The following is a 12766-nucleotide window of genomic DNA, read 5'->3' on the forward strand; positions in this document are numbered from 1 at the left end:
CTTATATGAAACAGCCTCATGGGGTTTTTGCCTTCTTCTGGATCTACATTTTAGGGAATAAGTTGAACACAATGGACTTGTATCTTCTTTCAATCTTTAACCTCTTACCGACATGGCTCATGTTGATATAATCACTGCAGCCGGCTGCTGCGGTGAGTCCCGCACATGTCTGCTGATTTGTACAGCAGACATGTGCAGCTATCAGGCGTAGGTGGATCCGTTATCCACCCGTGCCTGTTAACCCTTTAGATCGCCCTGTTAAAATTTGATAGCGTGATGGAAATTGTCGCAGCAGAGAATGCGCCTTTTCCCTACCACCATCAGAGGCCCATGATGCGATTATGGGGAGCCGATGGCTGCCATGGTAGCACAGGGTCCTGTCGCTATCCTTACTCACTTCCTGTTACAGGCGGCAGAGCGCTGGCTGTTATAGAAGACGAGCATTTCTGCTGATCTGAGCAGTGCAGCTCTGATCAGCTAAAATGAATCAGTGATCAGATTGCTGATCCTTATAGTCCCCTAGGAGGACTAGTGAAATAAATAAAATAAGTAAAAAAAAGTTTAAAAAATATATAAAAAACCTAAAAGCTCAAATCACCCCCCATTTGTCCCATTGAAAATTAAAGGGTTAAAAAATACACACATTTGGTATTGCTGCACTCAGACATGCCCAAGGTATCAAACTATAAAAATCAATTAACCTGATTGGTAAGCGGCATAGCGGCAAAAAAATTCCCAAGAACAAAATTACGGTTTTTGGTAGTCGCAAATTTTGCACAAACTGCAATAACAGGCGATCAAAATGTAGCATCTGCACAAAAATGGTACCAATAAAAACATCAGCTCGAGACGCAAAAATTAAGCTATCACTGAGCCCCATATCCTCAAAACTGAGAACGATACGGTTCTCGGAAAATGGCTAAAACAATGCGCCGCTTTTTTTTTTTTTTTTTTTTACAAATGTCAGATTTTTTTTTTTTAACCCCTTAGATAAAAGTAAACCCATGCATGTTTGGTGTCTGCGAACTCGTACCGACCTGAGGCATCATACTGACACATCGGTTTTACCATACAGTGAACACAGTGAATAAAGTATCCCAAAAACAATTGTGCAATCGCACTGTTTATTTTTGCAATTTTTTTCGCATTTAGAATTTTTTTTTTGCCATTTGCAAGTACACTGTATGGTAAAACTCATGGTTTTATCTAAAAGTACAACTTGTCCCGCAAAAAACAAGCCCTTATATGGCAAGATTGACGGAAAAATAAAAAGTTACGGCTCTCGGAAGAAGGGGAGCAAAAAAAAAAATAAAAACCATGAAAAAATAGAAAATCGCCCGGGGGTGAAGGGGTTCAACTATGAGGCTTTAGGATGGGAGCGCCGTTGCCTCTTGCTACACCTTATCCACTTTTACTAAAAAATTGTCCAGAGTGGGAGAAAATGGTGAAAAAGCCACAAATATGTGCAACGTCTTAATAAATTATCCCCTAAAAATTTGGTGCATTGCATTTTTGTTGCTTTTTGGTGAATTTTGTGCATTTTGCTTAGAAAATCTTCCCATTGTGCATTTCGATGCACACAAGCACATGGCTGCCGTCGTCCCCTACCCTTCTCCTGGATACCAGCAGCAGCTTTACTATGCGTATCGTCCATTGTTACAATGTGTCGCCCTCCCCTTCTGGAAAACAAAGCTTTGAGGATCGGAGTAAAAGGTGTATACATATGTCCGCAATCCGATACTATATCTTTTCCCACTTGATGAAATATTAGCAGTGATGAAAAGGTTAAAGCATGGCTGGTGTCGGAGAGGAGGGGAAGACAGATGGGCCTTTCTTATGAACACCCTTGGCGTGTGCTGCTTTAGCCTATCGGCATTGCTCCTTTCGGAGGTGAATAGATGGCTCTCCTTTGTGATTTGAGAAAGATGTAAACGGGGAGTGGTGTCTTTTAAATTGGTTCCAAGGATGAAAAAAAAACCCAAACCATTAGCAGCATTACCTCTATGGCCCGGGGAGTAAGTCAATAAACATGTATTGTCCCAGGATTTTATCCCTTCCTTTTCTTCTGCTGCCCAACAAGTGACAGCTGTATGCTAATGCCCCCTCCTCCTTGTGTGGAGCCGGTGGTCTCCAACACTCCATCATCGGCGGGCACCAGTACCTGGTCAGCACCATGGCCGTCCTGTCTGCTTCCTAGCTGATCACAAGAATAGCCTCAAAGGCACAGGATGGCTCCTTAGTATTCAGGACACGTAACCAAGAAGAAGTGACCGCTGCTGATGCATGGATTTCTAGTCTAGTCTGATTGTCGGAGAACACATCCTCAGAAGCCGAAAAAATGAAGATATTCGGCCGGCTAGAGTATTTACTGGTAAGTAACAAAATATGGTTATATTCTATAGGAACCGGAATTTCTGCATAGGTACTGCTGTATAGACATTGGTGGCTCTATATGGAAACCGGTACTACAATAGAGAAACTGATGGCTCTTTATGGAACCGGTACTACAATAGAGAAACTGATGGCTCTTTATGGAACCGGTACTACAATAGAGAAACTGATGGCTCTTTATGGAACCGGTACTACAATAGAGAAACTGACGGCTCTTTATGGAACCGGTACTACTATAGAGAAACTGACGGCTCTTTATGGAACCGGTACTACTATAGAGAAACTGACGGCTCTTTATGGAACCAGTACTACAATAGAGAAACTGACGGCTCTTTATGGAACCGGTACTACAATAGAGAAACTGACGGCTCTTTATGGAACCGGTACTACTATAGAGAAACTGACGGCTCTTTATGGAACCGGTACTACAATAGAGAAACTGACGGCTCTTTATGGAACCGGTACTACAATAGAGAAACTGACGGCTCTTTATGGAACCAGTACTACAATAGAGAAACTGACGGCTCTTTATGGAACCGGTACTACAATAGAGAAACTGATGGCTCTTTATGGAACCGGTACTACTATAGAGAAACTGACGGCTCTTTATGGAACTGGTACTACAATAGAGAAATTGACGGCTCTTTATGGAACCGGTACTACTATAGAGAAACTGACGGCTCTTTATGGAAACCAGCACTACTGTAGAGAAACTGACGGCTCTTTATGGAACCGGTACTACTATAGAGAAACTGACGGCTCTTTATGGAAACCAGCACTACTGTAGAGAAACTGGTGGCTTTTTATAGAATGGATACTGATACTACTATATATAATAGTACCAATTCCTATAGAAAAACTGGTGGCTCTTTGTGGAATGGAAATTGATACTACTGTATATAATAGTACCAATTGATATAAAGAAACTGATGGCTCTTTATGAAAACTGGTACTAATATAGAGAAACTGGTGGCTTTTTATGGAATGGATACTGATACTACTATATATAAACAGTACCTATTCCTATATATAAACTGGCAGCTCTTTATGGAAACTGGTACTACTATATAGAAACTGGCGGGTTTTTTTATGGAAACTGGTACTACTGTATAGAAACCGGTGGCTCTTTATGGAAACCAGTACTAATATAGAGAAACTGGTGGCTTTTTATGGAAATCGGTACTACTATAGAGAAATTGACAGCTCTTTATGGAAATCGGTACGACTATAGAGAAAGTGACAGCTCTTTATGGAAACTGGTACTACTATATACAAACTTTCAGCTCTTTATGGAAATAAATATAAATAATAATATATAGTAATAATAAATAATATATAGAAACTGGCAGCTCTTTATGGAAACTGGTACTACTATATAGAAACTGGCGGGGTTTTTTTTATGGAAACTGGTACTACTATATAGAAACTGGCAGCTCCTTATGGAAACTGGTACTACTATATACAAACTGGCAGCTCTTTATGGAAACTGGTACTACTATATAGAAACTGTTTTTTGTTTTTTTTTATGGAAACTAGTACTACTGTATAGAAATCGGCGGCTCTTTTTGGAAACCAGTACTAATAGAGAGAAACTGATGGCTCTTTATGGAAATCGGTACTACTATAGAGAAACTAATGGCTCTTTATGGAATGGATACTGATACTACTATATATAATAGTACCTATTCCTATATGGAAAGTGGCGGCTCTTTATGGAAACTGGTACCACTGTATACAAACTGGCGGCTCTTTATGGAAACTGGTACTACTAGATGGAAACTGGCGTTTTGTTATAGAAACTGGTGCTACTGTATAGAAACCAGCGGTTCTTTATGGAAACCAGTACTACTATAGAAAAACAGACGGCTCTTTATGGAAATCGGAACTACTATAGAGAAACTGGTGGCTCTTTATGGAATGAATACTGATACTACTATATATAATAGTACCTATTCCTATATAGAAACTGGCAGCTCTATGGAAACGGATACTACTATAGAGAAACTGGCAGCTTTTTATGAAATTGGTACTACTATATATAATAATACCAATTCCTATATAGAAACTGGGTGTTTTATATGGGGACTTGTACTACTTTAAAGAGACTCTGTGGGAATTGGTACTGCTATATAGAAATCAGTTATTCTGTATGGAAGCCGGTGCTAATATATAGGAATAACTGACTGTATTCTGTATCAAAATTAGGCATTGCCAATCAGAATTGGTATTTCAATATTGGAGTTGGTACAAATGTATAGGGAATTGATGATTCTTTATGCAAACCGGTACTAATATATACCATACCCGTTTCCATAAATCTATGTATAACAGAAGTCCATCTCACCGTGCAAGTATCCACCTTCTGTTTAGAGCTTGGACAGGGGGCTGAATGCAGCATAGAAAGTAAAGGATGTCCTTTACTTTCTATCTATTTATCGATTAAAATTGGTTATTTCTCTGCCAGGAGACCCAGATTTGGTGCAGAAATAAATCTGTAGCATGTCAGTACTTTCAGGGTTTTTGCCAGTGTTTTTCCACCTCCAAATACATGCAAAATATTGCTTAAAAAAAGCACTGACAATGCATGTAAAAAATGCACCAAAAACGCACTGAAAACTGCAAAAGCCTGCGTTTTTTTCTGCCAGGAGATGCAGATTTGGTGCAGAAATAAATATGCAGCATGTCGGTTCTTTCAGCGTTTTTGCCAATGTTTCTCCACCTCCAGATGCATGCAAATAATTTTTTTTAAAAAAAAAAAGCACTGAAAATGCATGCAAAAATGCACCAAAAACGCACTGAAAGCTCTGCAAAAACCTGCGGTTTTTTTCTGCCAGGAGATGCAGATTTGGTGCAGAAATCTATCTGCAGCATGTCAGTTCTTTCAGCGTTTTTACCAGCATTTTAACACCTCTCCCAAAACATACAAAACGCATGGAAAAATGCATAAAAACGCATCAAAAAAAATACACTGAAAGCTCTGCAAGAACAGCGTTTTTTCTGCCAGGAGATGCAGATCTGGTGTAGAAATAAGTATGCACTATGTCGGTTCTTTCATCAGTTTTGCCAGCAATTTTTCCACCCCCCAATTGCATGCAAAACGCATGGAAAAACTGCATAAAACGCATGAAAAAAATGAACCGAAGACGCATGCAAAAAATGCATTGAAAACTCTACAAAAACCTGCGTTTTTTCTGCCAGGAGATCCAGATTTGGTGCAGAAAACTAAACACTGAGCGCGCACAAGGCTTAAGACACTGTGTTTTGACGCATCAAAAATACGCATCAAAACTGACCAAAATTTTCAGCATGGGAAAGTAGACATATTTGAGCATCTGTTGAACTCAATTGGTTTTTGAATATCCCCTTTCCCCAAAAATTAGCACAAAGTATCAAATATTAGTAGGTCTGAGCTCGGTGACTGCAGTTGAGTCATTAGATTGTGAGCTGAATGTTGCAAGTTTAGATAATCGTTTTTCCCTATTGGTTTAATGTTGCACAGATGATCGCTTTGGCTTAATAATTCATTGAATTTTTTGAAACTTTTTTTTTTCTTATGGAGAATTTTTCCTCTATGCCCTGTCTGATTGCATAAATTAGCACATTTCCCATGAGGGCGCTCGGAAGGAAACTTGCTGTATTGTGTGGCCTCTCGGGCATTGAGCATGTTGCCAAAGAAACCATTGTGATGTTACAGATGGAAGACGGCGCTTTACAGAAGGCGAAGGCATGAGTGGTTAACCCCTTAGTGATCATACTGATTTAACTCTTCAAATATTATTTATATATATATATATATATATATATATATATATATATATATATATATATATATATATACTAGAAGGTGGCCCCCGATTCTACGCATCGGGTATTCTAGAATTTACGTAGTGTGTAGTTAATGTATGATTTTTGTTATATATAAATATAGATGTTGTTGTGTGTAGTTACCAAGTGTTTGTGTAGGAGCTGTACATGTTCTGGGTGTTGTCTGGGTGTGGCGGGGGGTGAGAGCGGTGTTGTGTGTGTGTTGCGTGTGTTGCGTTGTTTGTGGAGCGCTGTGTGTCTGTAGCGTTGTGTGTGTGTGTGTTGCGCGGTTTGTGTGGGTGTGGTGTGTTTTGGGGGGAGGTATGTTTTGTGCAATGTGTGTGTTGCATGATATGTGCGTATATTTATGTATGCCGTGGTGTTTGTGTGTTGGGTGTTGTGTGTGTGCAGCGTTGTCTGTATGTGTGGGTGTCTGTGTAGGGCGGTGTTTGTGGTTCCCAGTGTGTGTGTGGTGTGTTGTGTGTGTTGGGGGAGGTGTGCACCCCCCATCGTGCTCCATCCGCCATGCTGCGCACTCCCAAACGTGCTCCATCCGCCATGTTGCGCACTCCCAAACGTGCTCCATCTGCCATGCTGCGCACTCCCAAACGTGCTCCATCCGCCATGCTGCGCACTCCCAAACGTGCTCCATCCGCCATGCTGCGCACTCCCAAACATGCTCCATCCGCTATGCTGCGCACTCCCAAACGTGGTCCATCCGCCATGCTGCGCACTCCCAAACGTGCTCCATCCCCCATGCTGCGCACTCCTCATTGTGCTCCATCCCCCATGCTGCGCACCCCCCATCGTGCACCATCCCCCATGCTGCACCAGCATCAGCCTCTCTCCTCCCAGCATCAGCCTCTCTCCTCCCAGCATCAGCCTCTCTCCTCCCAGCATCAGCCTCTCTGTCCCCAGCATCAGCCTCTCTGTCCCCAGCATCAGCCTCTCTCCTCCCAGCCTCAGCCTCCCCCAGCATCAGCCTCCCTCTCCCAGCCTTCCCCAGGATCAGCCTCTCTCCTCCCAGCCTCCGTCCTCCCAGCCTTCCCCAGCATCAGCTTTCCCCTCCCAGCCTCCCCCAGCATCAGCCTCTCTCCTTCCAGCCTCCCTCAGCATCAGCCTCCCCTTCCCAGCCTTCCCCAGGATCAGCCTCTCTCCTCCCAGCCTCCTTCCTCCCAGCCTCCCCCTCCCAGCCTCCCTCAGCATCAGCCTTCCCCTCCCAGTCTCCCCCAGCATCAGCCTCCCTAAGCATCAGCCTCCACCAGCATCAGCCTCTCTCCTTCCAGCCTCCCCCAGCATCAGCCTCCCCAAGCATCAGCCTCCCCCAGCATCAGCCTCCCCCAGCATCAGCGTCCCCCTCCCAGCCTCCCCCAGCATCAGCCTGTCTCCTCCCAGCATCAGCCTCTCTCCTCCCAGCATCAGCCTCTCTCCTCCCAGCATCAGCCTCTCCTCTCTGTCCCCAGCATCAGCCTCTCTCCTCCCAGCCTTCCCCAGCATCAGCTTCTCTCCTCCCAGCCTCCCCCAGCATCAGCCTCCCCCAGCATCAGCGTCTCTTCTTCCAGCCTCCCCCAGCATCAGCCTCTCTCCTTCCAGCCTCCCCCAGCATCAGCCTCCCTCTCCCAGCCTTCCCCAGGATCAGCCTCTCTCCTCCCAGCCTCCGTCCTCCCAGCCTTCCCTAGCATCAGCTTTCCCCTCCCAGCCTCCCTCAGCATCAGCCTTCCCCAGCATCAGCCTCTCTCCTCCCAGCCTCAGCCTCTCTCCTTCTAGCCTCCCGCAGCATCAGCCTCTCTCCTTCCAGCCTCCCTCAGCATCAGCCTCGCCTTCCCCAGGATCAGCCTCTCTCCTCCCAGCCTCCTTCCTCCCAGCCTCCCCCTCCCAGCCTCCTTCAGCATCAGCCTTCCCCTCCCAGTCTCCCCCAGCATCAGCCTCCCCCTCCCAGCCTTCCCCAAGATCAGCCTCTCTGCTCCCAGCCTCCTCCAGCACGCCGTGCTCCTCTGCCGACACTCACACACCCGATCGCATACACTCACACACACCCGATCGCATACACTCACACACACCCGATCGCATACACTCACACACACCCGATCGCATACACTCACACACACAGACACTGACGATATCGCACATACGCGCTCACACTCACAACATCCGGAGATACCACATGCTTCTGGCCATGTGATCCTCCGTCAGGTCCTGGAAGGTCACAACAGCACAGTATCGAGGCCGAGAAGCAAGCGATATCGCCGGATGCTGTGAGTGTGTGGATGCGATGTGATGTGTGTGTGAGGTGTGTGTGAGGTGTGTGTGAGGTGTGTGTGATCTGATGTGTGTGTATGTGTGTGCTGTTATGTGTGTGCGTGTGGATCTTCCGCCGCTGCAGGACCTTGATGCGCTTGTAACCATGCTAGCATGGTTACCAACGTATCCACACCACTCCCGTGCGAGCGGGAGCGGGGGACGGGGGTGGGGGGGGAGTACAGTACTCACCTCCGTGACAGCCGTGTCAGTTCGGGGAATGCGCGGGGGGGGGGGGGGGTAGGGGGGCGGGGCCAGAGCTAGCGTGCATTGCGTGAGGGGGCGGGGCGTGGCCGAATTGCCAATGCCTGCAGGGTGCCGGGGCGAGAGGCCAATCTGTGGGGGGGCGGAGCCTGGGCGAGCGGCTGGCCAATCCGTGTGGGGGCGCAGCCTGGGCGAGCGGCCAATCCGTGGGGGGGGCGGGGCCATGGCGAGCCCAGCGGCCAATCAGCTTTGTGTCACCGTAAGGACACAATTTTGGAGCATGACAGACAGACAGACAGAATAAGGCAATTATATATATAGATATAAAAAAAAAAAATAATTGCTATTTTATTTCCACAATGTAAATCCATTTTTATTTTCCAATATTCTGTCGGATTAAAATAAATTTTAATACAAATTTATATTAAGCATATAAAATGATTCTTACTGTTCTGCTAGAATCCGACTTCTCCTTTATTAATTGGGACATAAGTAAACAATTTTGCATTATTATCTTTGCACACAAGTATAATAGCACCTGATGGTGTTGGCAGTCATATAAGCATATGGAGTAACCCTTTAGTAGCCACCATAGGGCACTATTGTACAATAGTTGTTCTTCTCCTTTTACTTTTTATTTTCTGTAAATATTGTGCACCCTATGCATAGGGCTTCATGAAGATCAGTGTCACATGTTATGATTGTCAATGAGGATTTCATTATGATGCATGATCTAAAGCAGGGGTGGGCAATTAATTTTCCCATATATAATAATAAATATAATTAACTCGGTTCTACACATATATATATATATATATGTACACACAAACACGCATATATACTGTGCGTGTATAATATATATACACATACACACAATGTATACATACACACACAATCCCCATATACTACATCACTACACCCGCCACATACTACACCTGTAATATACATCAGTATACACTACACCTGTAATAAACTACACCTCTATATACTATACCACTATATATTACATCACTACACCCCTATATACACCTGTAATATGCTACATCACTATATACTACACCTGTAATAAACTGCAGCACATCACTATATACTACACCTGTGATAACCTACATTACTACACCCCTATATACTACACTTGTATTATACTACATCACTACACCCCTATATACTACACTTGTATTATACTACATCACTACACCCCTATATACTACACTTGTATTATACTACATCACTACACCCTGTGAGACTGTGACCGGGGTTATCTATGACGGCCGGTATGTCTCGCCCAGGTTGTGCTCACTCCATGATAGAAAGTAAATCCACTATAGGGTTAATGCTGTTTCCCTACAGGCTTAAGGAAGGGTTAAAAGGAAACAGGAACGAGGGCAGGTGTGCCGGGTGTGGGGGAAGTGACCAGAACTTCCTGAGCCCTCTGCTGGAGAGGCACATGTATTTTGTTATGGACTTTTTGTTTGGACATTAAACACCGTGTGCTGTGAACCTTGATGCCTGGATCCCGTGTCTTCTGCTGCGCAGCCGACCGCGCTACCTCACATATGGTGGAGAATCGGCGGGCATGACAGCCGGTGAGGTGTAGCATCCATCCCTGGTGACCCAGCTGCGCATGTCCTGGATTCGAGCGGCTATACTACAGCCCAAACCCGGCGACGCCATGGAGGACATACTAAAGCATTTGGCTCAGGCTAATGCACAGCAGCAACAGGCTAATGCACAGCAGCAACAGACCAATGCACACCTGCTCCAATCCTTGCAAGTGCAGGAAAAAAAACTCCAAGAACAGTTGGATCAGGCCAATGCACGTCAGCAGCAATCCTTGCAAGTGCAGGTCAAAATGCACCAAGAACAGATGGAGCAGGCCAATGCACGTCAGCAGCAATCCTTGCAAGTGCAGGACAAAAGGCACCAAGAACAGATGGAGCAGGCCAATGCACGTCAGCAGCAAGCCTTACAATTGCAGGAAAAAAGGCACCAAGAACAGATGGTTCTCCTGGCCAAGTCGATCCGTGCCGGACCGGCAGCAACAACCCCGGGACCGGGTGACGACGGCAGCGTCCGGAAAGCGGTGAGACAAGCGTTGCAAAAGATGACCCCGGGTGATGATGTGGAAGCGTTCCTGGCGGTGTTTGAGCGGGTGGCCGAGCGGGAAAAGCTGCCGACCCCCCAGTGGGCTGAGGTATTGTCGCCCTATCTGACGGGGGAACCCCAAAAAGCGTACCTGGACCTCGGTACCGAGGACGCCATTGACTATGTGACCCTGAAAGCCGAAATACTGGCTCGGTTGGGGGTGAATACCTATGTACGGGCTCAGCGGGTAAATCAGTGGTTCTATGAGGAAGCCAAACCCGTACGCTCCCAGGCCTATGACTTATTACATCTTGTAAAAAAGTGGTTGCAGCCTGACACTCTGAGCCCGGCGCAAATGGTGGAAAGGGTAGTAGTGGATCGTTTTGTGCGCACTTTACCCGTCACCGTTCAACGGTGGGTAGGACAGGGTGACCCGAGTACCCTGGACCAATTAGTGTCCCTGGTAGAGCGGCATGTGGCTACGCAGGACTTGATACGGGACACTGAGACTTTGCGTACCGCCCGTCGGTCCGGCCCCTCCAAGCCTAGGGCCAAGGACCCACCGCCGACACCGGTACAGGAGTCCGCTACCATCCTGGCTGAGGCCGCGCCCGCCGTTCCTGAGGTCCGGAAGGCCATGTACCCTAAACGACAACTTGTCAAGGGTGTTTCCTTCCCTATTAGATGTTGGCGGTGCCAGCGGGTGGGACATATGGAAGCCCAGTGTCCACTCACCACGGAGCCCATGGATTGTGGGGTTACCCGGCGGGGTTCAATGTATGCTCAGGTGGTGTGTACCGCTGACCTGGTCTCCCCAGAGACAGAGCCCCACTTGTGCCAAATACAGGTGAATGGATGTCCGGTTACAGGATTGTTGGATTCCGGAAGCTTAGTGACCCTTGTGCGATCCACCTTGAGAGCTAAAGTAAAGGCCACAGGACGCACTGTGGGGGTGGTTTGCATACATGGGGACCGCCACGACTATCCCACGGGGATTGTCACCATCACAGCACCTTGCGGTCAGGTGCAACATGAGGTGGGACTTCTTAACACTCTTCCTTATGACGTGATCCTAGGAAGGGATCTGCCCTATTTTTGGACTTTATGGAGGGGACCCCCTAAGTCCCCTCAGATATTGGTCGGTCCGGGACCTGAGCCCTACAATCCTGAATCCGGGACACCTGCCGTAGGGGTCACGATGATAGGGACAGAGTGTGAACCCGATAGGTCACCCCTAGAGGTATTGGCAGGAGAGGCTGAGACGGTCGAGCCCATCCCGGAGTTGGAGGCGTCCCCGGATACGTTTGGGACAGCCCAACTCCAGGACCCTACGTTAATACATGCCCGGAGTCGGGTGACAGTAGTTGACGGGGTGGCACAGCTGCCCAGTGCCCAGGTAAGGTACCCCCATTTCGCTCTTAAGCAGGATTTACTCTACCGGGTAGATGAAATACGGGGCGTAGGGGTAGAACAGTTGGTGGTGCCCCAGCCGCATCGCCGGCGGGTCCTCGACTTGGCTCATAAACACCTGATGAGTGGCCACCTAGGGGTCAAGAAAACGCAGGAGCGAATATTGCAAAGGTTCTATTGGCCCGGGGTCTTTGGGGAGGTAAAACGGTTCTGCGAAACCTGCCCGGAGTGTCAGCTTACTGCACCCCTGACCCATTTTCGCAGTCCGTTGGTACCGTTACCCATTATAGAAGTCCCTTTTGAACGGATAGGGATGGATCTGGTGGGGCCCCTCGTAAAGTCCGCTCGAGGGCACCAACACATCCTAGTGATCGTTGACTATGCCACCCGGTATCCCGAGGCGATACCTCTCAGACATACTGCAGCAAAGCTTATAGCTCGGGAGTTGTTTGCTGTGTTCTGCCGGGTGGGATTGCCCAAGGAGATCCTTACGGATCAGGGGACCCCATTCATGTCTAAAGTGACCAAAGAGCTATGCCGGCTACTCCAGATCAAGCAGTTGCGTACGTCTGTG

The 12766-nt window shown here is 46.9% G+C and overlaps 1 protein-coding gene across 1 annotated transcript in view; it reads left to right on the forward strand.

Annotated features, from left to right (window-relative positions):
- The window catches only part of ACAP3 (ArfGAP with coiled-coil, ankyrin repeat and PH domains 3), a 266420-nt gene that overhangs the window by 174062 nt on the left and 79592 nt on the right, over window positions 1–12766 (forward strand). The gene's annotated exons all lie outside the window — the stretch shown is intronic.

Source organism: Anomaloglossus baeobatrachus, chromosome 11, assembly GCF_048569485.1.
Source record: "Anomaloglossus baeobatrachus isolate aAnoBae1 chromosome 11, aAnoBae1.hap1, whole genome shotgun sequence".
Taxonomy (NCBI): domain Eukaryota; kingdom Metazoa; phylum Chordata; class Amphibia; order Anura; family Aromobatidae; genus Anomaloglossus; species Anomaloglossus baeobatrachus.